Source organism: Melopsittacus undulatus, chromosome 8 (assembly GCF_012275295.1).
Source record: "Melopsittacus undulatus isolate bMelUnd1 chromosome 8, bMelUnd1.mat.Z, whole genome shotgun sequence".
Lineage (NCBI taxonomy): Eukaryota > Metazoa > Chordata > Aves > Psittaciformes > Psittaculidae > Melopsittacus > Melopsittacus undulatus.
In genome coordinates, this window is record NC_047534.1 from 7,824,738 (window position 1) to 7,850,796 (window position 26,059).

The 26,059-nt window shown below is 45.4% G+C and overlaps 3 pseudogenes; all 3 read left to right on the plus strand.

Moving 5' to 3' along the window:
- The first annotated feature begins 928 nt into the window (after positions 1-928).
- LOC117436568 (uncharacterized) lies at positions 929-2,312 on the plus strand (annotated as a pseudogene).
- A 3,815-nt stretch (positions 2,313-6,127) lies between these two features.
- LOC117436569 (ubiquitin carboxyl-terminal hydrolase 42-like) lies at positions 6,128-15,324 on the plus strand (annotated as a pseudogene).
- An 8,598-nt stretch (positions 15,325-23,922) lies between these two features.
- Positions 23,923-25,307, plus strand: LOC117436570 (uncharacterized; annotated as a pseudogene).
- The last annotated feature ends 752 nt before the right edge of the window (positions 25,308-26,059 follow it).

The following is a 26,059-nucleotide window of genomic DNA, read 5'->3' on the forward strand; positions in this document are numbered from 1 at the left end:
GTCTCTCTTGTACTGGAAGTATTGAAACAGAGAAATACACCATAGTTCAAAACAGTGTGTTGACCTGCATGTTTAAGTGGCAGTGTTTAAGATGTTCATCGTGTGTTTTTGCGTTGTGGAGCAGACCTGGTTCTTCTGGGTGTTCCTGCAGAATGCTCCCTTTTAAACATCCTCTTTCAAACAGAAACAGTAAATATTCTTGAAATATAAATTTCTTGCAGTTGTTAGCGACGGAATTGCCCCACCACGTAAAATTCTTTTTCCACTTGAGAAAATCGGCATGGATTGGCAACAGCCACTGAATGTTGGAGTTGGACTGCAGAATCTGGGCAATCCGTGTTACCTTAATGCTACTCTGCAGTGTTCAAGAGACGCACCTCCTCTCGCCACTGACGTGCGTTCTCTGCAACACGAGAAGTCAGTGACACAGACCCGGACCCCGGGGCGGACAGAGCAGCAGACCCCGCAGCTGACAAACTCGGACCCCAGTTCCGACAGACGCCTACCCCGCAGCCGCTCTCGCTGCTCCGTGTTAGTGGCGGTCCCCGCGCTCGGGGTCGCCAGCAGCAGCAGGAAGCGTTACTGGGCTCCGGCAGCGGGCCAGGGGGAGCTTCGAGGGCCTCTCTACTTCGTGTACCTAACTGGCTTCCAGTTATGGTTAAAATGATAAAGAACTGCGAGTTTCCCGGCTTGACAGCTGGATTCTTTTTTATGAAAGTATAAAGGTATTACGTGTGTGCCTCTCGGGGACGTAGGGGTTGGATTTTGTTGAAACAGACGTGCTGCGCCTCCCTGAGACGACAACCCCAACCTGTTGCTGTATTTAACTTGGGTTGCAGGAGGTGCGAGCCTCTCAGGGACTTCACAGGTGGGTTTTGTGGAAGCAAAACGCGCTGCCTCCCGTCGGCGGCGGTCGTCCCGTTCAGAAATGAATAGCAGCGAAGCTGCCCCTGAGGGCAGAGATGTGTTCTGTGGTCTTTTAGAGAAACAGAAGGCTCGCGCCTCTCTGCCGGGGCAGAATGGGCCGAGAAAAATTGGCCTAATTTGCAAAGTGGAACAGACCGAATAAGCACCCTGCGAGAGGACGCAAAACTGCGGCCCGGAAGGGGTAACTCGGTTCTCTGCCCTACCGGGCGCCATCTTGGCTGCTGCACTGGAGGCTGGCGAAGAGCAATAAACAGCTGAATCTCAGTTCCTACAAGCTTCACAAGACCCGGTCCGAGCCCTGCAGGACCAGGCAGTTAACTTAAAAGAGCAGTTAGACAAAGAGAAAACTCACGCTAACTACTTGCCATTAGCCCTGAAAGAGCAACTCCTTGCGGAGAAAACCGCCCCTCCACAAGTCGCAGAAAACAACTGAATATCCCCGCAGGGACCTGGGAGAGGCGAGGCTAAGGTTACAAAAATGAAGCGTTCTGCCGCTTCTCTCCGCCCCTTGATAAATAGGGAATATACTTAGGATGGCGGAGAGGACGAATTCCCACTGCTTGCCACCAAAGAGGTGCCGTTATACTGCTACGGAACGAGCTAAACTTCGAACGGAATCGGGTCGTCCTCGAGGAGAATCAGAAACAGAATGTGTTTGGAGAGTATCGCTGTCTGGGGGAGGTGAATTTTCACTGAGTGAGAAGGAAGCTGAGGGATACTTGGGGCCAGGAGTAGTTCTAGCCACCGGCGACCACTGCGCACCCTGGTCCTTAAAGAGCAGCTTATTGGGCTGGAGGACTTGACCCTTTGGAAAGGGGAGATGCCCTCGCCATCACAGGGACAGTCGACCAGTGGGTAGCAAATGTGAAGAAAGCAGCGTATCTGCAAAGGATGTACGATCGGGAACTTAAGCAGGAGTCCCCGATGACGATAGCGGTCGATCCCGGAAACATAAGCCTTCCCTCATTCGGGCTCTTCCCGACTCCTTGAAAGCCATGGGGATCCAGTTACAGGGAAAGAGAAGAGCACCATCCCAAAGTGAAAGGGCCGTTGCTGCCCTGGAAAGACTGCTTTCACCTGGTCGAAAGACAGAGAAGAAAATACGGACGTGGGGGGAAGTTGCCCAGGGGTTGATTAATGATGGGAGAAAGTGCGGCCCCCTCGGTATTTCTGGTGAAATTGATACTAAGGGACTGAAACGAACAGAGATAAAAAAATCCCTCTTCGCCCGACTGATGGGGAACAGCAGACACCCCCTATTTGCCCAGGAGCTAGAAAGAGTCCTAGTAAGAGGCAAGCGTTGTGGACATTGGAGTGATGACAGGGTATTTCTAAAGTTTGAATGGATGGATTACCCAGGGGTAAATTGGAAAAGCTGGTGCTAGAGTGGCCTGAAAGTAACCCCAGGGGTGGAGGGTGAAAATACATTCGACAGCTCACTGAAAACAGTTAAGGCAAATTACTTGTTTTGTGGGACATTTTTCACTTGCTTCGTATATTTTGTGCAACTTCATGCATGGAGAACTCGACTCATAACACTATTGCCAATTGTCCTACAAGATTTCAGAGGACTGCACAATTTTGTTAGATGGTTTCTTCCTTGGTTGGGAGTGAGTGAATTAGAAAAAAAAATGATTGTAAATATATCTGCAGGAATTAAGAACATTGAAAACAAAATTATAGATGTTAGACAGACATTAGAGGTTGAGGTATCCAGCGTATCCCAGGTGACGGTGCAAAACTGTACGGGCCCGGACTTGCTATTAGCTTCCCAAGGAGGCATCTGTACGATCCTAAGTACAAGGTGATGCGTACACACGGATCAGAGCAGCTATCTGTGTAGGTGAAATGTTAACCGATAAACACAGTGAGAGAACTCCACTTTGATCCACTGCTTGCAACACAAGTGGGATATGAGGAGGGCAGTGAAAAGCCATCCTTTAAGTCTGGAGACTTTTAGTATTTCCTCAAGTCCATGGATGTTCCTGAACTTCATCTTGTGGAAAGTCCGTCTTTAAAAAAAATTAAATAAATGGGTCTCAAGTAGGAATTTCTGGATAATAGAATCTCTCTCAAAAAAAGCTACCGCAGCAGTGTGTTTTGAAAGAGCCTGGAGCTTCTGAAACGGGCTAGAGACAGGCAACAGCTGAGAAGGAATTGTTAGGTTGTGCCTTTTCACCAGGACTCCCCCGTAATTTAATAAGGATGGAAAGGGCTTGTGATAATGTGTGATTTAAGGAAAATGGAGGTGGGATGGGAGAAGGAGCAGCTTTCAAGCAGTTGCTTTCCTACATTCCTACAAATTCTCTCCAGCAAGTTTCTAAAGGCTTCTGAAGGCTTAGTGCGTAAGATTTGGTGAGCTTGAGCACAAGACCGTTGGTAAAACAAGGAGGCTGTCTAGACAAAACCTCGCCTAAATTTACCTAAGTCGACCACTTGCTATGAAAGGAGGTAGCTTTGTCCTAACCGTGTGTACGGTTCGTCCACCTTAGCATAGATCCATAATGCAGTCAGTTTGGATGTGAGGGAGCCACTTTCGTACAAAGAACATTTGGAAGGTAATATGATCACACACAAGAACATCATTCCATTAGCCTGGGTAAATTAAAGAGATATATTGGGCACCACAAATAGCCGTTTAAGATATCACATTTTAATGCTAAGAAATACTACATTTCCTGCTACAATAGGCTTAGTTATACGTTACTCTCGATAGTTATTCCTGCCGGATAGATGAACTTCCATCTAAATACAGCAAATTAACTGCCAAGGCATTTCCTTCATGCTTCTAGGCAGGCATCCTCACCTGGTTAAATAAATAGATTTTCAGAAGGGAAGAACTCAGACAAAAGTGCTTCATGGCTTATTAATGCTTTTGCAATCTCACATTTCTCCAGAAATACTTTATTGGTTGCTTTTCACACCCTTGCACTCATTGCTACCACTGATTCTGGCTTATTTGCATTACAACTCTACTTGTCCAGAGCTCAAACTGATGCATGCATTGCTCAAAACCAAAACCTGAAGTTGCAGAACAGAAGACTCGAAAGACGTGATGTGAGCAGCTCTGAGATTACGCTGCTTTGCAAACGCCGGACATACGACTCAAAATCCTTTCTAGAAAGAGTTTAAATGTGCTCCATTAAGCAAAGGTATCTCCACACTGACACACTGACACTTGCTCAAGGATTGTACCTCGGTTGGTTGAGTTTCACTCCCTTGAAAGTACTAGTATCTGAGCAGCCATCCAAGCAGACCACACAGTTCTACACGCTCTGGGGAAAATCTAAGGTGTAGAAAAGTTTACTTTGTTCTTTTCCTCTCAGCCTCCGTTGCAAACATGCAGTAAAGCAGAAAACTGGCAGGATGACACCCCATGCAAAACAAGGCACATCAGCAAGACTGGAACAACCGACCGGCCTCTCCTTGACAGTCAAAAGGGGATTTGAAACACATCACCTTGGTAAGTCTGTGGCTTTGCCAGGACGCCCCGTTTCCCTGTGCTGTATCCCGAGCTGCTCTGCAACTCCAACAAGCAAAATCGCTTTGCTAAAGCACTGGGTCTCCAAAGCGGTCACTGGCACAGCAGGCACGGCTCAGGTACAACAAGTTTGTGAAAAACTGCCTGCTCCCAGAAGCAATCCAGAAAAAGGCACCTTGTGCCTCCAGCCTGGAATTCGGGGCTTTCCCTTCAGAACAGTAAGTGCCCCGGGAGTAGAAAAGCATCGTGGTAAAAACCCCAGGTCCCGCGGCATGAGCGGCGTTGTTCCTTGCTCGGCGAGGAGGCGGCGGCTCCTCGCGGGGCCTGCCGCCTCCCGCGGGGAATGGAACGCTTCGAAGGGTTCCATTTCTCGCCGTCCTCGCGGCCCGACCGTTAGTTGCCGTGAGCACAGAGTCGCCGCTCGCTGCTGCGGTCCTGATTCCCGACGGTGCTCGAGGTGCGAGACTGGGGAGCGACAGCCGGGGTGGGGAGGGGAGGGCAGGAGAGGGGTGGGGAGAGGAGGGGCGGGGAGGGGCGGGGCGGGAGGGCGCTGAGGCGGCGCGGGGCTGCGCCTGTCCCTGCACAGGGGTTGCGGCGGGTCGGAAGTGCGGAGCGGGGCTGGGTGGGAGGGTGAGGTAAAGTGAGGAGGGCGAGGCGAGGTGAAGCGAGAGATCCCTCGAGCCGTGCTCTGCCCTCGCCTTCCGCGTCAGGGTCGGTTTGTTTTGGCTGTGTTTGAGCTCTGCTTGCTCCCGAGCGCGGACATGCCGCGTGCCGCAGCGGTCCGGGAGAGCGGCGGTGCCAAAATTCTTTTAGGGACCAAAACCCGTCGGAAAGGCAGAGCGGGCGGGAGGGGTGTGGGGGGGGTGGGCAGCGGGTGGGTGCTGCAGGCTGGGGACGGAAGGCCGGACAGTTCCATTTGGAACCGGTACTATGACGTTAACCGACTTGGAGAGCTTCTCTTCCGCCCCGGGAGCAGACCCTCAGAGCCCGGTGAAACACTGGGCAGCCGCGCCTTGGGAGAGCAGAGAAATCCCTGTGCGGAGGGAGACCACGGTCCTGAGGCGGACACAGACCCCGACCCCGGAGTTGACAAACTGGGACACCTTTGCTTCTAGGTAAGGTAAAAGTGATCATTAACTGATACTGGTTTCCTGGGTTGACAGCTGGATTATTTTTGATGAAAGTAAACAAGCGTGGGGTGTGTGTGTCTGTGTGTGTGTTGGGGACATTCTTTATTTCGACTTTTTGTGTGTGTGTTTGGTTGTTTTTTTTTTTTTTCGGGTGGTTGGTTTTACTTTTTCGTTGTTGGTTTGGTTTGGGTTGTTTTTTTCTTACGGTAGTGTTGCATTGTGGAAGCATAGTTTGCAATTTAGAGACATAGAAGTGCCTTCATGTCTTCATGTCTACCAGTAGTAGTTTGGTATTGCTCCTTATTTCTACTTAGGTACTTCTCTGTCTGTTACTGTTTTACAGTCACTGCTGCAAATGTTTGTTTTGTCATGAGACAAAGGCGTAATCCCTACTCCCCACTTAAATGCAGTTTCCTGAGTGGGTTTTTTTATTTTGGTTGTTGTCGTTTGGGGGTTTTTTATTATTTCTTACCAGCTATTTAGTTCTTCAAGTTATTTCTTTGATACTGAGTGACAGCATTTCCTTCTGGAATGCTTCTTGATATCCTTAAGTCAACCAAAAGTTTTACCTCTGTTACAGATAAGAAGGATGAAGATACCTTCAGTATTGAAAAAGCTGGCCTTCAGGGGGCCCTACAAAGGGACTGCCAAGAAAACAAAAGCACACACTGTGAACTTGGGTCCAGTACCAGCCGAGGAAGATGCAGAGAAAGTGCCGAGAGGTTCTGTGTATTGTAGAACCTCTGAAAAACCTAAGCCTTTTGGCCAGGAAGAGTTAAGTAAGTGTGTCTTCTGTCCTTCCCCCCCTTTTTTTGTTCTTCAGAACAAAACCCCCCAAAGTTAGAAAACGCAGTTCTCATTTGTTGCACTAATGTAAAGCAGGGTTGTGATGAATAAAGCCTTCAGCACTAGGCTGCAATTTTATGAGTCCCCTAAGGCAACTGAAGGGACTGGTATTGGAAAATCTCTCTTACTTTTCCATCGTTCTTATAATCTGTTCATCACGTGGTTTTGCGCTGTGGGGCAGACCTGGTTCTTCTGGGTGCTCCTGCAGAATGCTCCCTTTTAAACATCCTTTTTCAAACAGAAACAGTAAATATTTTTTGAAATGTAATTTTCTTGCAGTTGTTAACGATGGAATTGCCCCACCACAACGAATCCTTTTTCCACCTGAGAAAATTCGCATGGATTGGCAACAGCCACTGAGTGTTGGAGTTGGACTGCAGAATATGGGCAATACGTGTTACCTTAATGCTACTCTGCAATGTCTGACGTACACACCTCCTCTGGCCAATTACATGCTGTCTCTTGAACACAGCAAGTCATGTGAGTACTTTCTAACATTATTATAAATACGTTGGACAGCTGCAAAGGTAAAAGAACAAGAGTGATTCTGTGGAGAAAACGCGTGGCTTTCCTGTTTTACCTGTAGAAGCCGGCTTTGAACGCGATCTTCGTGGTGTTTTTCAACCTAACCGATTCTGTGATTCCATAGTTATTTAGCAGGGAGCTCGGAATGGCATATAAAGTCTATTTGTTCATTTAATGCACAACGGTAAACTTGCAAAGAAAGACCATTTCTTTCTTTGTGTGAATAATGAAGTACGTTGTAAAGGAAGGCATTTGATGAATATTTGGCATTTGGGTTTCCTGCTGGTAGAAAGGTGGTAAAATTTGGGATGTTGGCATCGTAGCTTCTTCGTCTCTGCAGCCTAGATACCGTAATGTGCTAATACGGCAATAAATGACATGTTCACTGTGGACCCATTAAGAAAGCCCACACCCTAGAAAGCACTACGAGCTCATTTCTGCTGACCTGAAATGGAAATCTGTGTGGGGCAGTATTAAAATTCAGACTGTTTTTTTTTCTAGTTAAAAATTTGTATTTTTTAAACCTTTGAATTTGCGTTCTTCGCATTTCCATGGTACGCTTGAACTGATTTAGGCACGGGAGCCTCTTTTCGTATCCTTCCAGGTCTGTTTTGACAAAGGTACATGCATGCTTTTTGGTTTGGCGTCTTAATGTTTATTCCTAGAAATTTAACTGTGTTTGTTTGACATAGATAAAATGTTTCCAGCTAAGAACCCTGTTGTTGCAAAAAGGAGGGCGGAAATACTTGCACATACCTTCCTTTAACCTTTCCTTTCCCCCAGAGGATTCTTAGCTCTGTGTCATGTAGCTCACCTCAGAGCAGTATGCTGAAAATCACACCCATTCTCTCTTAGCGCTGTGTCATCAATATCAGTAGTGTTTCTCCTGGATATTGTTTTTTGGTTTTGTTCTTTTTTGGTAGCAGAGCTTATTTGACTAGACTGTGTTGCTTCTTTCACTCTTCAGGTCAGGAAAAAGGCTTCTGCATGATGTGTACATTGGAAGCTCACATTAACCAGGCCCTGCATCTCTCTAAGAAGGCTGTCAAACCCATGTCTGTTATCAATGGCCTTAGAAGTAAGTCATTTCCGATGGTTTTCTTTTGATCTATTTGGTAACTTTTCAAAGCACTATTTGATGCATAGAAATGATTTTGATACTTTTAGAAACGTGAGTTTTCTTTCATTTTCTGGGAGATAAATATAACTACCTTCTTATTTATTAGGAACAGGAAAGCATTTCCGCTATGGCCGTCAAGAGGATGCACATGAATTCTTGTCCTTCACCGTTGAGGCTTTGCAGAAAGCTTGCTTGAATGGAAGCACCACGTACGCATAAACAAATTATTTAAGCTTTAAATGTTCTCTGGCCCCTTTCACTCCTTTCTTTACTATACTATATTAAAATGAATGTCCTTAGTAAAAACTGTTTGAAGAGCTAACTCTGAGCCTCGCATCACCTGAGGTCTGATTGATAATTTCTTTCCAGGTTGGACACATCTTCTCAAGCCACCACACTTATTAATCAAATATTTGGAGGATACCTAAGATCCCAAGGTACTTGTCAAAAATCTTCCTGTCCTTTGAACTGGTCTGTGTCTGTTTTGTCTGTAGTAAAGGACTTTGTACTTCGACTAAAGTAAAACGTAGGAAGACTTCAAATTTGTCCAGTCAGTGTTAAGCATTTGTATTTTGATTCCAGTAAAATGCTTGAACTGCAAAGCCGTTTCTGAAGCGTATGAACCATTCCTCGATATTACTTTGGATATAGAGGTAAGGTGTTTTGTGAATATGGGTCGAGCTGTATAAGGACCTGTAGAGCTTTCCAATTAAAGGCATTTTACTGAAAACTGTACACTGCTAAAAGGTAAGAGCTTGGTGGTGGATGGGTGTGGATTGGAGTTTGGTCTTGTGTGGAAGGCATGTAGATGCTCTTCACGTTTGCAGTGGGTTTAAGCTGTCAAACCAGTAATTATATCTACACAAACACCTATACTCTCACGCTTCTCGATTATTCTGCTCCAGCATGCGTCTATCGTTAGGCTGATGGGTTTGATTGTTCTCATTATTGGTGCCATAGCAGAGCAGAGATGCTGTCTGTGGCACTGCAAACTTTATTTCAAAGTAGCATCGTTTCCACAGGAGGTAAATGCTCAGCGTACTCTGAGGTTTCTGCCTCCTTCACAGTGGTTGCCGGTTGACAGTAGGTGACTTGAGGATGAGGTAGCAGGATTCTCTCGGTAACTACCAGGAAGTGTTTGAAATTTTGCATTTCCAGTGACTTAGGGCTCTACTTTCTTATTCATCCAGACTGTTACATCTGTTACCGAGGCTCTGGAACAATTGGTGAAACCTGAACAACTGGATGGAGAAAACAGCTATAAGTGTAGCAAGTAAGATTCTTACTAATTCCATCCGAGTATAAGAGAAAGCGTTTCATGTATCAGAGGAATATTTGGAAATAGAAGAATTGTGGCCATTAGCTGATATTAGACTTTTATTCCTAGTGCTGCCTGCACTGGGGCTTATTAGCCTTCGTAAGCGTGAGGTTGCACGCAGAAATATTTGTGTGGCCAGAAGTTAAAGGGGATGTCTGCTAAATAGTAGGGAGCTGAAGCACGGAGCTAAGGACAACGACTTGGGGTCGGAGGCAACATTAGTGCAGCATATGGGTTCATAGGCCTGTGCGAGAGATGAAAACTTGTTTGAGTTTTGGGAGGAGGAAGCATTTGCTTTTCAACGTTTGTCTGTGCTTGTTTTTAAGGTGCGAAAACATGGTTCCTGCCTCCAAGAGGTACACAATACATCGCTCCTCCAAAGTTCTCATCATAACGCTGAAAAGATTTTCAGCTTTTACTGGTGGCAAGATCAACAAGGTATATATTTGCAGCTGTAAAGCATCTTTATCTTGTTGGAATGGGAGATTTGCCCAAGAGAATAGCATTTGAAACAGGGCAAGTTTAGATTGGAAGAAATTCTTTACTCTTAGGGTGGTGAGGCACTGGAATGGGCTGCCCAGGGAAGTTGGGAGTGCTCCATCCCTGCTGGTGTCCAAGGTCAGGTTGGACAGAGCCTTCCTTGGGTGGCATGGTTTAGTGGCAGGTGTCCCTGCCCATGGCAGGGGGTTGGAACTTGATGATCTTAAGGTCCTTTCCAACCCTAACTATTCAATGGTTCTGTGATTTAAAGGTTGTTAATGTTTGCAGGCTGTAACTTTAATAACAATAGTCTAAGTAAAGTCAATCTAACAGCTGCGGCTTACGGTAACCATAAGAGTATACCTCACTCTTAGAGCTAAATCTGCAGAAAACAGTTCTCTGCAGCTTCAATTATTAAATGCTGTTTCTGAGACTAGGTACTTTGAAGTGAATCAAGAATATATTTGTGTGATCCTAGCCTGTGTTTTTAGAAGGGTTTTTCTCAGGCTGTTCCATGAAGTGTTTCAGGGTAATTTTTGAATCTTCCTGTTTGTGTTTAGGATGTAAAATACCCTGAATATTTGGATCTTCGAGCATATATGTCCCAGTCAATGGGAGAACCACTCATCTATTCTTTATATGCAGTTCTTGTTCATTCTGGTTCCACCTGCAATGAAGGACACTATATCTGCTTCATAAAGGTGGGTATCAGCTTGATTTCTAACAGGGTAAAATCATCCGTGCTGCTAAAGAAAATGAATGTTACTGGCAACCACCATTCTGATGGAGAAAGGTTGAATGATGGGTTCTGTTTGATTTGTTTGGTAGGTTTTGTGCTGTAGTGTTCTGCCTGCGATGTCATTTGGACAACATGTATTTTGTCTGAACTTTTTTTGTCTGTCTTGTATTTGCAGGCCGGCAATGGATTTTGGTATCGAATGAATGATGCCATAGTGGAGCGTTCTGATACCTGAAACGGTTCTCAATCAGCAAGCTTATTTACTTTTTTATATCAGGTAATACCAACTACTGAATCTGTTCAGAATATATTTACTTTCCTCTTACTGATACTTTTCTTTTTCCCCCAAGTGTTTTTCTTTCTGTCCTAGGAAAAGTGTACTGTTTCTGTAATTCGGTTTGCTCTAACCTGAACTTACCAGTGACATTTAGTGTCTCTCATTGCTTGGCCTTAAGCTGGTGTAAGCTTGTGTATGTTGCTCTATATATGCTCTATGTAGCTGGCTAATACAGAAGAGGAGAAATTACGCCATAGATGGTGTAAGGGTGAGTTGTTGCTCTGAAAAGGATAGTCACTGCAGGGAGACCATTGTCTGTGTTTTAGTTTGTAGTCTTGGTTGAGTCTTTTATATATGTCTTCTGTGTCACATCATCTGTTCTTATAAAATTTTAGATGGGGGTTTAATCCAAGAACAGGCTGAAAGAAAAACTCTAAACTGAGATCACTGCTTTTTTTCCCCCAAGGCGCTATGATTTGACACTTGGAGAAGGTGGCTTTTACTTACCAGCACCGTCTTATCCCCGTTCATTCCCTGGTCAACCGGGGTCTAATAGTAAGCAGGCCGGATTTATGGGACCACAACTTCCTCCTCATATGATTAAGGTAATTTGCAGGGAGCAAATAATGGCACCAAATTGTTAAGGTTGTTTTCTTTTGATTGCGGGGGGAGGGGGGGTACTGTTTTATGGCATCTGAGTTCTATTTTCCCTCCCACACTGCAGCTTTCTTCACAACCATCGGGCAACAGCCAGAATTATTCCAACAGTGGCTAATCCTAAATTGTGCAGCCATGCTACTTCATTATACTTCCAACTCAAAGTGCTTTCTAAAGCACCGAGAGCTGCTCTTCTGAGACACTTGAAGGAGTCTATTAATTCTTTGATGATGATGATCGTAATAATAATAATAATCACAACAGGCAAAGATCACTGTCCCTCAGTGTTACCTTGGCTGAGAGAGTGAAAAGAATTTATCTTGGTCCTGAGTACCAGAGCAGTTACTGCAGTGTTTTCAGGGAATGTTTAAAGGGGAAAAGAAATGTATTTGTGAAGTGCTTTAGTCAATGTTAAGTTGTTTGTGTGGGTTTCAGAAATGAGGCTCATTTGATACCAAGATAGAGTAAACCAAAAGCAGCAGGAATTAGAAAAACTTGTTGGACTTTGGTTTATATTGGAAGTGGGGTGTTTTTCTTCTTAGGTGATGAGGCAATTTGTAGAAATACTTAGTAGGAGAATGTAATGTTTTAACAAATGCTGTGTGATTGTACATATTCATCTTGCAATCTTTTCTTTTTCGATACAGAATTCAAGTCGTTTAAATGGAAATGGACCCCTAAAAGAGGATACAAATCCTGTTGGTACCACCATAAAAAGGCCATCTTCCGCTCCACCAACCGCTTGCATTCAAAACTGGGCAATGACCAGTCCTTCAGCTACGGATCCATCAAAAGCCCAGAAGGTCACTCTCAGTCTTCATAACAAATTGCCTGAGCGTCAGTCTGTGTCACAACCTGGCTGTCTTGCCAGTGCTTTGGAGAATGAGGATCTCAGCAAGACCGTTCCTTCCTCCACAATTACAAATTCTTTCAGAGCAGAGTCTACCTCAAATGCATCTACAGTGGCAGTTGTGGCTAACATTTCCAAACAGGAAGTTCCTGATGAAATGTTTGTAGAGCCAGCAGTGAGTCCAAGTCCTGCACTCGGCTCCGATGCTACAGTCCCTTCCAGTGCGGAGTCTTCAGGAAAATCTGAGGCGTCGAATGGCGTGTTTAAAATGAACTACAAAATATCTTCCAATGGAATTGTAATTTGGCAGGTGGTCGGCACATTGCAGAATTCCCGTTCTTTCTGTGAGAGTGCTGAAGAAGAGAGATCCCATCCTGAGCTGCCACAAAATGATTCACTAAATGGTGCTATTAGTTTAGACATTGGATCTAAACAAAATGGACTGAAACTTGATGATTTTGCTTGCCAAGTCCAACCTGCTAAACCTTCTGAGATTTTCTCTGCTGAAACAAATGGATTGCTTGAAGCAGTGAGTTACTTTTGTTTCATCTAGAACTTCTCACCTCTGGTGTGCTTCGTATTCAGGAGCATTAAAATGTTCCTAATTCATGTGAAATACTGTGAAAACGCACAGCACAAATTTCATCGTTAACAACTTTGTGCTATTGTCCCGTTAGAAACTGCAGAGCTGAACGGGCATGTGAGAACATGTCAGCTTCAGAAAGGTTCAGCTGAGATAATATTTCATCAGTTTCATAAATATATTGGGGGGGAAGGGGTGATGTGTGAAATAGCAATAGTACATATGAGGCAAATTGATCTTGCTTAATAAGTAATGAGGAAATTTTGCAAACAGTTTTCTACTAAAGGGAGTGGGCTTTTTGTCTCTTAACGTCTGCGTTTTAATTGTAGATACCTGTAGCTGAGTCACCAGTTCCTCAAGAAATAATCTTAGAATCCCTGGCCTACAACCGCCTGAACAGGTCGTCAGAGAAAACAAGGTAAATTCAGTATACTCTGATGAAAAAAAGATTTCATACATATTGATCATTGTTTTACCCATCTAGTAGTACTATTTAATAGAAAGCTTTGAATCAGTACAACAAATCCCACACTGTACATGTAGGGTTGCAGATGTCAGCGCCGAGCATGTATTATTCTGGTGTGAATTACAAGCAGATGCCTCAGGAAAATGTTCTCGTTACAGATCCCGAAGCAGAGAAAGAACAGAACAAAACAGGAATAGATATTACCCTTCCAAAGCAGAGAGAACATGGAGCACGGAAAGGCTCTATCGAGATGAATCACGGAGATGGGAAAAATGCAGATATTACAAGGATTATTCCTCTGTTCATGGAACGGAAGATGGCAGAGAGAGGAAGTACACTCATTTTGATAAAGACTTTGACAAACTGAGTCAGTTCTACAAATTACATAGCGATTATCATTGCAAGAGCAGATGGGCTCACAACACTCACTGCAGAGAGGAAGGAGCGCATGACTTGGGCAGCCACAGAGGAAATTTCCATCCTTGTTCACTACCTCAGCAGCAGCCTGAAAAACACTCTGGGGAAGGGCACGCACCTCCACCTGCCTCAGCTCATGCACAGTTTAACAACTCTTTCCGGGAAAACGAAAAACCGAGGCTTGGCAAGAGGAAACATGGCGACACAGAAGGAAGCAAAAGCGAGGTGGAAAAGAAACGCTGCCAGATAGATGATAAATATCAAGGGAAGGATTCCAAGTAAGTGGGGATTCCAGCATAATCTGCATTTTTTTTTCTTAACTCTTTTCTGAATGTTTGTCATGCCTGCCTTTTCCCCATTGTTTCTAAGTGATTTATATAGGATGTGTCTTGCACCCCACTACACAGGTCAGGGGCATTAGGATTGTAGGCATAAGAGATGTGTAGGCGTAAGAGATGTGTAGGCGTAAGAGATGTTAACCGATAAACACAGTGATAGAACTCCACTTTGATCCACTGCTTGCAACACAAGCGGGATATGAGGGCTGCGAAAAGCAAGTTGTTAAGGCTGGAGAATTTTAGTATTTCCTCCAGTCCATAGATGTTCATGAACTCCCTCTTGTGGAAGGTCTGTCTTTAAAAGTCATAAATAAATGGGTCTGAAGTAGGAATTTTCACCTTAGCATAGATTCAAAATGCAGTCAATTTGGATGTGGGGAAGCTACCTTCTCAAGTCCATCCGATCATATAGTCACAGAGCAGATGGAGCTGTGTGCGGGCTTAAGACTTCTCTTTCAGAAGCCAAACCACTGAGTCATGGTTTGATGTTGAACGGCATGACAGGGAGTGACATTGCTTTCTTTTGTCTTTCAGATGCAAAGCTCACTGATGGAAGCCTTCAATACCCAACCTAAGCCTACCAACAAAATCAACTGATTCTCATCCTCAATCCCAACTTTTTACCTTCAAAACTGTCAACTCTTTACCTTCAAAAATGATGGCACTTTACAAGGAACTCGGCATTACCAATATTGACCATCAAAACTTATAATTTATTATCGAAACATTTACCATGAGGACAAAATCCAATCATAAGTGGTGCTTAACATTTCTGCACAGAATTTTACCATGAAAGACTTTTTTTTAGTTTTTAACTTGAGACTTTGTTTTTTAAGATAATCCAAAAGTGTGGAAACTTTTTACAACTGCTGAACATTGTAAATTACCACATTGTGTTCTCACAAGTGTGAGATAAGGCCCTGGAATAGACCATCTCAAATGCTGCTTATTACAGGCTCAGGTTGACTTTATGTTATTCATGTAATGTTACTCCAAGTTAGACACCTGGTGCAAGAGCAACCAGGGATTACAAAAATTGCAACTGACAGTCTGTATATTTAATTTAAAGACTTATTTAAGATTTCACAAGTAGAATTTTTTGCAAGAGCTTCATTTTCTTCCCTGTTCTGTCAGACACTAGGAACTAATGTACTTCACATACGAGTTATATTCAAGATCTGGAAGAAAATCATCTGGTTCTCAGCATTGTGAAACAACAGATATGCAGTTTTGAATGTATTTCTCAAGATGATTTGTAATACTCTTCCATATGTTTTTATGACATTTTCTTAATATACTGTCACTTGTCTGAAGTGTCAGTTGTCTGGTTTTGTCTCTCTAAAGTGGCTAGCTAAAGACAAATTCATACTGTGATTTTAATTTTTATTCTTAAATGCTATCAAACTGTGATGCACTTATTATTCACTGGTCCTGCATCAGGAGATGAGTGGGGAACCTGTATTAAATACAGTTCATCTGAATAATCTGTCTGGTTTATACAAGCTGTGTTGTTCAGAGATGTCTAAAGTTTGATCTTTGTTTTTTTAAAGATAAAAAGCATTTGCCCCACTGTAAATGTATAGCATGTACAATTTATATAGTATATAAATACAGCAAAGTTAAAATGGATTTTTACTTGAGTTTTACTGGAGTTATTTAAAATGCAGTATGTCATGTGAATTGACAGCTTTCAGAGTGTATTTGATGCTCAAGAAATTAGATCTTTCTTTCAGTGGTAGGTGAGATGATGCTGTCGCTGTGACCCAGAGAAGATCAGTAACTTGGGATTTCAGCTGCCTAAACAAGAATGCAGAAGGCTTTCTCCTTTGGTGTTAAAAGCTTCCACCACCAGGCAGTAAGCTGGGAGCTCATCAGTAGCTTTTTACTGTGTGTGACACTAAACCAAAATCCAAAGGAGCAAGGTTAATGTTTTAGTAAATACTTAAAGAAATATTTTGGTACGTGGAAAACCCCATAAAGCCAATCTATAAGTGTACCCTGCATAATGTTCCTATGGCAACAGTTCTGTGAAGTTACATAAAGTAACATGACAAAGAAACCACACACTGTTCCTGTAGTCTGGCTTTTTCTTCTTCTTTTGTCCTCTGGCTCCATGATTTGGTGTCTTGTCGTTGATGAATAACCTCGTCACAGGTGTATCAAAGGAGTTTCAGCATTGACTGCTTGTCATGGTTTAAGCCCAGCCGGTAATTCAGAACCATGCAGCCACTCGCTCACTCTGCCCTTTCTTCCACCCTGCTCCCGGAGGGTTGGCGAGGAGTATCGAAAGAATGCAAATCCCAAGGGTTGAGATAAGAAAGTCCAGTAACTAAGGTATAACTCAAACCACTACTGCTGCTACCAATAGTAATGATGAGGGAAGGAACAAGGGGAGGGAATATAAAACTAAAAGGGGAGAAGAAAAACTAATAAAGACAAAATGATCTTCAATACAATTGCTCAGCACCTGCCAACCACTATCCAGCCTGACCTCAGCAGCCATCTGGGCCTTCCAGGTATCTCCCACCAGTTCATTTCCTGGGCATAACATGCTGTGGTATGGAATACCCTTTTGGCTAGTTTGGGTCAGGTGTCCTTTCCCTGCTTCCTCCTGGTTTCCCGTGCCCCTCCTCACCGGCAGAGCATGAAACTGAAAAGTCCTTGATCAGCGTAAGCATTACTTAGGAGCAACTAAAATATCAGTGTGTTATAATACTGTTATCAGACTAAAGTGGAAAACAGCATTGCAGCAGCTACTAAGAAGGAGAAAAGTAACTCTTACAGCTGAACCCAGGACAGTATCCACCCATGGAATATCCATGCCATTTAGGTCATGCTCAGATCCCATTTTTTTTTTCACTATACCATTGCTTTTTGTCTCATATATACACGCACACACAAAGAGAGATACCATTCCTTTGTCCATGGACCATCCCTATAAAGTTTGCTGGATTCACTCAGTCCACAGTGTCAGGCTCCATCTCTTGTAACAGCCTCTCAGGGCAGGAGAGATGGTATGCTGGGTTGGGTTGGGTTGTTGCCTGATGACAACACCACTGAACTCGTATGGCTGCTGCTGAGCTTGTCAGTTTTTGTCAAAGTTCATTCTTTGTTGGGATGATGGTCAGAGGGAAGTCAAGGTCAGTCAATGCTGACCTGAGGACAGTTCTGTTGCTGCTGCTGGCTTTCTTATGACTTCATTCTCCACTGACGGTCATGACAGCACATATCTTCTTTTCAAAGCCCAGAGTGGTAGAGATGAGCATCTGGCTTATAGGCTATAGAAGTGTTCTACAGCAGGCAACAGCTTATGAGTTCATGGACTGCTTTCCCCCTAAATTAATCCCCCTGAGGTACACACTGGACTTCCCCATGTTCCCACGTTACCCACCCAGGTTCCTGAGCAAAAGCAATCCCATGAGTGGGTTTGCCTTTACCTGAAGGAGGAATAGCCCAGACTGTCTTCCCCAGCAAATTCTTTATGTGCACCACAGGAACTTTATCCCCCTTTACAGTATGCAAAAGTTCTGACTGGGCTGGGCCAGCCCTGTTGGCAGATCCCCTGGTGCTGACCAACCAGGTGGCTTTTGGTAAATGTGTATCCCAATCACAGAATCACAGAATCCCAAGGGTTGGAAGGGACCTCAGAAGATCATCTAGTCCAACCCCCCTGCAAGAGCAGGGTAACCTAGAGTACATCACACAGGAACTTGTCCAGGCGGGCCTCGAATATCTCCAATGTAGGAGACTCCACAACCCCCCTGGGCAACCTGTTCCAATGTTCTGTCACTCTTACAGTAAAGAAGTTCTTCCTGATGTTAACGTGGAACCTCCTATGCTCCAGTTTACACCCATTGCCCCTTGTCCTACCCCTGGATATCACTGAAAAAAGCCTAGCTCCATCATCCTGACACCCACCCTTTACATATTTGTAAACACTCATGAGGTCACCCCTCAGTCTCCTCCAAGCTAAAGAGACCCAGCTCCCTCAGCCTCTCCTCATCAGGGAGGTGTTCCACTCCCTTAAGCATCTTTGTGGCTCTGCGCTGGACTCTTTCAAGCAATTCCCTGTCCTTCTTGAACTGAGGGGCCCAGAACTGGACGCAATATTCCAGATGCGGCCTCACCAAGGCAGAGCAGAGGGGGTGGAGAACCTCTCTTGCCCTACTAACCACACCCTTTCTAATGCACCCTAGGATGCCATTTGCCTTCTTGGCCACAAGGGCACATTGCTGGTTCATGGTCATCCTCCTATCCACCAGGACCCCCAGGTCCCTTTCCCTTTCACTACTTTCCAGCAGGTCAGCCCCCAACCTGTACTGGTACATGGGGTTGTTCTCCCCAGATGCAAGACTCTACACTTGCCCTTGTTGAATTTCATCAACTTTCTCCCCACCCAACTCTCCAGCCTGTCCAGGTCTCGCTGAATGGCAACACAGCCTTCTGGTGTGTCAGCCACTCCTCCCAGTTTAGTGTCATCAGTGAACTTGCTGAGGGTACCCTCAGTTTCCTCATCCAGGTCGTTGATGAAAATATTAAACAGTACTGGTCCCAGCACCGACTGCTGAGGGACTCCACTAGTCACAGACCTCCAGCTAGATTCTGCCCCATTGACCACAACTCTCTGCCTTCTCCCTTTCAACCAGTCCTTGATCCGCCTCACTACCTGATCATCAAGCCCACACTTGCTTAGCTTATCTATGAGGATGCTGTGGGAGACAGTATCAAATGCTTTACTGAAATCAAGAAAAAACACATCTACTGTTCTGCCATCATCCCTCCACCTAGTTACTTCCTCATAGAAGGCTGTAAGGTTGGTCAAACATGACTTCCTCCTGGTAAAACCATGTTGGCTGTTCTTAATGACCACCTCATCCTTGATATGTCTAAGATGGCATCAAGAATAAGTTGTTCCATCACCTTTCCAGGGACGGAGGTAAGGCTGACCGGTCTATAATTACCTGGGTCCTCCTTCTTGCCCTCCTTATAGACTGGCGTGAAAAAGAAACGCTGCTAGAATGATGATAAATATCAAGGGAAGGATTCCAAGTAAGTGGGGATTCCAGCATAATCTGCAATTTTTTTCCGAGCACTTTTCTGAATGTTTGTCATGCCTGCCTTTTCCCCATTGTTTCTAAGTGATTTATATAGGATATGTCTTGCACCCCACTACACAAGTCAGGGGCATTAGGATTGTAGGCATAAGAGATGTGTAGGCGTAAGAGATGTTAACCGATAAACACAGTGATAGAACTCCACTTTGATCCACTGCTTGCAACACAAGTGGGATATGAGGGCTGCGAAAAGCAATTTGTTAAGGCTGGAGAATTTTAGTATTTCCTCCAGTCCATAGATGTTCATGAACTCCCTCTTGTGGAAGGTCTGTCTTTAAAAGTCATAAATAAATGGGTCTGAAGTAGGAATTTTCACCTTAGCATAGATTCAAAATGCAGTCAATTTGGATGTGGGGAAGCTACCTTCTCAAGTCCATCCGATCATATAGTCACAGAGCAGATGGAGCTGTGTGCAGGCTTGAGACTTCTTTTTCAGAAACCTAACCACTGAGACAGGGTTTGATGTTGAACGTCATGACTGGGAGTGACATTGCTTTCTTTTGTCTTTCAGATGCAAAGCTCACTGGTGGTATTCTTCTATACCCAAACTAAACCTACAGTCAAAACCAACTACGTCTTATCATGACACCAGACTCTTTACCATCAAAACTGTGTACAATCAAAGCTGATGGTTTACCATCAAACCTGGCTATTTACCATCAAGAATGGCTCTACCATCAAAACGGAATGCTTACTATGGAACCTGGCTTTGCCATCAAAACTGACTCTTCACCATCAAATGTGACTTTTTACCTCCAAACGTGACTGTTTGCTTCAAATCTGACTGTTTACCATTGAATCTGGCTTTACCATCAAAAAATGAGTCTTTACCTTCAAAATCAGCAACTCTCTGTCTTCAAACCGGACTTAACCAATGTTGACCATCAAAACTTTGGATTTATTGTTGAAACGTTTAGCATCAAGACAAAACCCATGTTTGAATTCCATTTCTTAATATACTGTCACTTGTGTGAAGTGTCAGTTGTCTGGTTTTGCCTCCCTAAAGTGGCTAGCTAAAGAGAAATTCACACTGTGATTTTAATATTTATTATTAAATGCTATCAAACTGTGATGCATTTCATGTTCACTGCTCCTGCATCGGGAGACCAGTGAGTGGGAACCTGTGTAAAATACAGTTCATCTGACTAAACTGTCTGGTCTAATTAATCGACTTGAGGGACAGAGATCTGAGTTGTTCCCCCACTTGCCTTATGTTTGACTGAAGCTCATGGAAGGGAACGGATAAAATCCCTCCTTAATTTAGGGTGGGAAACCAGCTCTCAAAACAAGTAAATCAGCACACACCTCCCATGTATGCTTGCTAAATGAGGAGCTATGCAACAGTAGAGTTTCACACTTTATTTCAAAGAAAGTCTCCAGGCTGAAGCAACAGGTCCTCCTGCTAAATGAAAGCATTACTGTTGCAGTGGATTTACATCGAACATCACATTTTTAACAATGATTGATACAGAGTATGTCATGCAAATCACTTGTGAACGCCAAGTCATACTTCAAATCAGTCCCTATCTGTGCAGCATTTACATTTTAAACTGTAGCTAGAAACACTTTCCCAGAAAATACAGGTATTCAACTGGTAAACCACAAGTCTCAGTCTGTAGGATTTGGTGTACAAGAGATCTAGCTTTTCCAGCCAGCATATCTACATAGGAACGCACTAAATCTTGAAAATATGCCTTGTTTTCATCTAGAAAGCATTCTAAATGCTGCTCAGTTGACAGAGGTGCAGTTTTGTACCGGTTTAAACTGATTCGAAATGTGAAGCAACGTAGAGCTTATTTTGTCAGAATAGTGTCAATTTTGAGTCACTCCGGCTGAGCCGAAGTTTTCTGTACATTTCTCTGCCTGCACTGCACTGGCACCGGGGCTGATGGAAGCGGCCACACGGTTCAGATGCTGAGCGGAGGCGGCAAGGCAAAAGGAAGGGAAAGAGAGCGGCGGGAGCAGGCGGCTCAGCTCAGCTCAGCTCTTCTCATCTCTGTCGGCCGCTGTGGCGCGGGTCAGGCACCCGGCCGCTGGCCTCCTGGCTGACGGGCAGCGGAGGGGTGGGAGTCCGCGGCGGGGCTGGGCTGGGCGACGTCCCCGCTATGGAGCGGACGGACCCAGCCTCGCCGCCGCTCGACCGGCAGGACCGGGGAGGGGCGGGAAAGCGCTGAGGCGGCGCTGCGCTGCGCCTGCCCCCGCAGCACCGGTTGCCGCCACCCGGAATTACCGAACGGGTCTGGGTCCGAGCGTGAGGCGGAGTGAGAAGGGCGAGGCGACGTGAAGCCAGGGATCCCTCGGAGCCGTGCTCCGCCCCCGCCTGCCGTGTCGGGATCGGTTCGCTTTGCCTGTGGTTGGGCTCTGGCCGCTCCCGAGAGCGGACACGTTCCGTGCCGCGCCGCTCCCTGAGAGCGGCGGTGCCAAAATGCCTTCAGGAACGAAAACCTGTCGGAAAGGCAAAGCTGGGGGTGAACGGGCGGGTGCTTGATGCTTAGCGCTGGTGACGGATGGTCGGACAGTTCCATTTCGGACTGGACGTTAACCGACTTTGAGAGCGTATCTTGCGACCCGGGAGAAGCAGACCGTCAGACCGCGGCGAAACACCGGGCACACACCCCTGGGGGGACAGCGAGACCCCTGGGGCGTCACAAACTGCGGCCCTGGGCGGACACACACCCGACGCCTGTGCGGAGAGATGCAGACCCTGGGGCCGCTCTCGCTGCTCCCTACAACTCGCGGTCCCCGACATCGGGGTGGCCAGTAGTGGCAGGAAGCGTTGCTGGGCTCCGACAGCGGGGAATGAGACCTTCGAGTGCCTCTCTACTTCGTGTACCTTAGCTGGCTTCCACTTAAGATTTTCCTTAACTGGAATAACTCCGAGTTTCCCAGCCTGGCACTTGGACTCTTTCTTTATGACAGTAAACGAGTGCGGCGTGTTTGTGTTCGGGTTATTCTTTTTTTTTTTTTTTTTTTTTTTAAACGGTTTGATTTTTTTTTTTTTCTGGTAGCGTTGCAGTGTGAAAATGTAGTTTGCAAATATGAGACACGGAAGTTCCTTCATGTCTTCATGTCTACCTGTAGTAGTCTGGTATTGCTCCTTATTTCTACTGAGGTACTTTTGTGTATGTTATTGTTTTACAATCACAGCTGCAGATGTTTGTTTTGTCACGAGAAAAGTGTGTAATCGCTACTCCCCACTTAAACGCAGTTTTGTGAGTGGGGTTTTTACTTTGGTTGTTGTTGTTTGGGGTTTTATAATAGTTTTTACCAGTTATTTCGTTCTTCAAATCCAAAAGTCGAAAACGCAGTTCTCATTTGTTGCACTGATCTAAAACAGGGTTGTGATGAATAAAGCCTTCAGCACTAGGCTGCAATTTTGTGAGTCCCCTAAGGCAACTGAAGGGACTGGTATTGGAAAACCTGTAGTTTTTTCTATTTAGAAATCTATTTGTAACAATCGGTTTTGAGGAAGCTTTCATAATACGCAGACTTAGCCAGGTCTTCTGTGTTGTGCAGAGAAAAGTACATTTCACCTTTGTGTTCCTGGCTTCCATTATTTACAAGTCTCTGAACGCTAACCCTGCTCGGGAAGAGGGCTGGTATCTATCTGTAGGGTTACCTGCTCTGCTAGTTACTCTCGTATTTTTCCATCTTAGTTCTTATATTTATGAGCAGAGAATTACAAATGTCAATTAAGTTGCAATAAGGAAAAAGACCAGAGTGGTAGTCTCTCTTGTACTGGAAGTATTGAAACAGAGAAATACACCATAGTTCAAAACAGTGTGTTGACCTGCATGTTTAAGTGGCAGTGTTTAAGATGTTCATCGTGTGTTTTTGCGTTGTGGAGCAGACCTGGTTCTTCTGGGTGTTCCTGCAGAATGCTCCCTTTTAAACATCCTTTTTCAAACAGAAACAGTAAATACTTTTGAAATCTAAATTTCTTGCAGTTGTTAGCGACGGAATTGCCCCACCACGTAAAATTCTTTTTCCACTTGAGAAAATTCGCATGGATTGGCAACAGCCACTGAATGTTGGAGTTGGACTGCAGAATCTGGGCAATCCGTGTTACCTTAATGCTACTCTGCAGTGTTCAAGAGACGCACCTCCTCTCGCCACTGACGTGCGTTCTCTGCAACACGAGAAGTCAGTGACACAGACCCGGACCCCGGGGCGGACAGAGCAGCAGACCCCGCAGCTGACAAACTCGGACCCCAGTTCCGACAGACGCCTACCCCGCAGCCGCTCTCGCTGCTCCGAGCTAGTGGCGGTCCCCGGGCTCGGGGTCGCCAGTAGCAGCAGGAAGCGTTACTGGGCTCCGGCAGCGGGCCAGGGGGAGCTTCGAGGGCCTCTCTACTTCGTGTACCTAACTGGCTTCCAGTTATGGTTAAAATGATAAAGAACTGCGAGTTTCCCGGCTTGACAGCTGGATTCTTTTTTATGAAAGTAGAAAGGTATTACGTGTGTGCCTCTCGGGGACGTAGGGGTTGGATTTTGTTGAAACAGACGTGCTGCGCCTCCCTGAGACGACAACCCCAACCTGTTGCTGTATTTAACTTGGGTTGCAGGAGGTGCGAGCCTCTCAGGGACTTCACAGGTGGGTTTTGTGGAAGCAAAACGCGCTGCCTCCCGTCGGCGGCGGTCGTCCCGTTCAGAAATGAATAGCAGCGAAGCTGCCCCTGAGGGCAGAGATGTGTTCTGTGGTCTTTTAGAGAAACAGAAGGCTCGCGCCTCTCTGCCGGGGCAGAATGGGCCGAGAAAAATTGGCCTAATTTGCAAAGTGGAACAGACCGAATAAGCACCCTGCGAGAGGACGCAAAACTGCGGCCCGGAAGGGGTAACTCGGTTCTCTGCCCTACCGGGCGCCATCTTGGCTGCTGCACTGGAGGCTGGCGAAGAGCAATAAACAGCTGAATCTCAGTTCCTACAAGCTTCACAAGACCCGGTCCGAGCCCTGCAGGACCAGGCAGTTAACTTAAAAGAGCAGTTAGACAAAGAGAAAACTCACGCTAACTACTTGCCATTAGCCCTGAAAGAGCAACTCCTTGCGGAGAAAACCGCCCCTCCACAAGTCGCAGAAAACAACTGAATATCCCCGCAGGGACCTGGGAGAGGCGAGGCTAAGGTTACAAAAATGAAGCGTTCCTGCCGCTTCTCTCCGCCCCTTGATAAATAGGGAATATACTTAGGATGGCGGAGAGGACGAATTCCCACTGCTTGCCACCAAAGAGGTGCCGTTATACTGCTACGGAACGAGCTAAACTTCGAACGGAATCGGGTCGTCCTCGAGGAGAATCAGAAACAGAATGTGTTTGGAGAGTATCGCTGTCTGGGGGAGGTGAATTTTCACTGAGTGAGAAGGAAGCTGAGGGATACTTGGGGCCAGGAGTAGTTCTAGCCACCGGCGACCACTGCGCACCCTGGTCCTTAAAGAGCAGCTTATTGGGCTGGAGGACTTGACCCTTTGGAAAGGGGAGATCCCCTCGCCATCACAGGGACAGTCGACCAGTGGGTAGCAAATGTGAAGAAAGCAGCGTATCTGCAAAGGATGTACGATCGGGAACTTAAGCAGGAGTCCCCGATGACGATAGCGGTCGATCCCGGAAACATAAGCCTTCCCTCATTCGGGCTCTTCCCGACTCCTTGAAAGCCATGGGGATCCAGTTACAGGGAAAGAGAAGAGCAACATCCCAAAGTGAAAGGGCCGTTGCTGCCCTGGAAAGACTGCTTTCACCTGGTCGAAAGACAGAGAAGAAAATACGGACGTGGGGGGAAGTTGCCCAGGGGTTGATTAATGATGGGAGAAAGTGCGGCCCCCTCGGTATTTCTGGTGAAATTGATACTAAGGGACTGAAACGAACAGAGATAAAAAAATCCCTCTTCGCCCGACTGATGGGGAACAGCAGACACCCCCTATTTGCCCAGGAGCTAGAAAGAGTCCTAGTAAGAGGCAAGCGTTGTGGACATTGGAGTGATGACAGGGTATTTCTAAAGTTTGAATGGATGGATTACCCAGGGGTAAATTGGAAAAGCTGGTGCTAGAGTGGCCTGAAAGTAACCCCAGGGGTGGAGGGTGAAAATACATTCGACAGCTCACTGAAAACAGTTAAGGCAAATTACTTGTTTTGTGGGACATTTTTCACTTGCTTCGTATATTTTGTGCAACTTCATGCATGGAGAACTCGACTCATAACACTATTGCCAATTGTCCTACAAGATTTCAGAGGACTGCACAATTTTGTTAGATGGTTTCTTCCTTGGTTGGGAGTGAGTGAATTAGAAAAAAAAATGATTGTAAATATATCTGCAGGAATTAAGAACATTGAAAACAAAATTATAGATGTTAGACAGACATTAGAGTTTGAGGTATCCAGCGTATCCCAGGTGACGGTGCAAAACTGTACGGGCCCGGACTTGCTATTAGCTTCCCAAGGAGGCATCTGTACGATCCTAAGTACAAGGTGATGCGTACACACGGATCAGAGCAGCTATCTGTGTAGGTGAAATGTTAACCGATAAACACAGTGAGAGAACTCCACTTTGATCCACTGCTCGCAACACAAGTGGGATATGAGGAGGGCAGTGAAAAGCCATCCTTTAAGTCTGGAGACTTTTAGTATTTCCTCAAGTCCATGGATGTTCCTGAACTTCATCTTGTGGAAAGTCCGTCTTTAAAAAAAATTAAATAAATGGGTCTCAAGTAGGAATTTCTGGATAATAGAATCTCTCTCAAAAAAAGCTACCGCAGCAGTGTGTTTTGAAAGAGCCTGGAGCTTCTGAAACGGGCTAGAGAC